Source organism: Nomascus leucogenys, chromosome 15, assembly GCF_006542625.1.
Source record: "Nomascus leucogenys isolate Asia chromosome 15, Asia_NLE_v1, whole genome shotgun sequence".
NCBI lineage: Eukaryota > Metazoa > Chordata > Mammalia > Primates > Hylobatidae > Nomascus > Nomascus leucogenys.
Window position 1 is genome coordinate 83329702 of NC_044395.1, and position 1118 is coordinate 83330819.

Genomic DNA, 1118 nt, shown 5'->3' on the forward strand with positions numbered 1-1118 from the left:
TTATAACTAACATCATGTTGATTTTGATATATAATCTTGCTTTATACATTCAGGTACTGCATAGGGTAGCACGAGTCAACACGACTTTTTGTATAATTTGCTCATTTGAAAATCTGATGAAAGCTGAGGATTGCCCCCTATGAAAGAGAACACATGGACACCAAATTTTGCAGGTAATTTAAGGAGTTCAACAGTAACACAGGTTCATTTTTTGAGCCTCTAAAAATCATTGAGCCTCTAAAAATAATTGGGTCCCATGTGGAAAGCCCCTGGTTTTAACATTGCAAATAACATCTACTAGGGCATTTAACCTTCAAGGAGCTATATATTTTTTTTATTTTTGATAGAATAAGTAAACTTGTGTCATCAAAATATTTTCTTGGACAATGAGAAAAGACAACCAACAGCCACTAACACCAAAATGACAAAGATGTTGCAATTATCTGACAAGAACTTTAAGGCAATAACTATAAAAACGATTCAATAAGCAATTAAAAAACACTCTTGAAACAAATGAAAAAAATTAAGTCTTTGCAAAAAAAAAGTATAGAGAAGAATCAAATGAAAATTTTAGAACTGAGGTAAATACAAAAACTAAAAAACTCAACGGAGGAGCTTAACAACAAAATGAAGAGGACATAGGAAACAGTGAACTTGAAGCTAGAACAGTAAAAATTACCCAACTTGAACAAAAGAGAAAAAATAGACTGGGAGAAGAGGTGGAATTCATGAACAGAAACTAAAGGACCTGTGGAACTAAAACGAAAGATTTAACATCGTGTCATTAGAAACTAGAAAGGAGAAAAGAAAGAGAGTGGAGCTAAAAAATATTCTAAGAAATAATTGCTGATATTTTCCAAAATTTGGCAAAAGACATATGCCTACAGATTCAAAACGATAAGCCAACTCTAAACAGAAAAAAAATGGATAGAAATCCAAACCCAAATACATAAAAATTACACTTCTGACACTGTGAAGAAAAACTCTTAAAGTAGTGAGAGAAAAACGACATTTTACCAATAGGGCAAAAATAATTTAAATGACAAATTTGTCAACAGAAACCATGGATGCCAGAAGGAAATGGTACAACATTTTCAAATGCTGAAAGAAAAGAAATG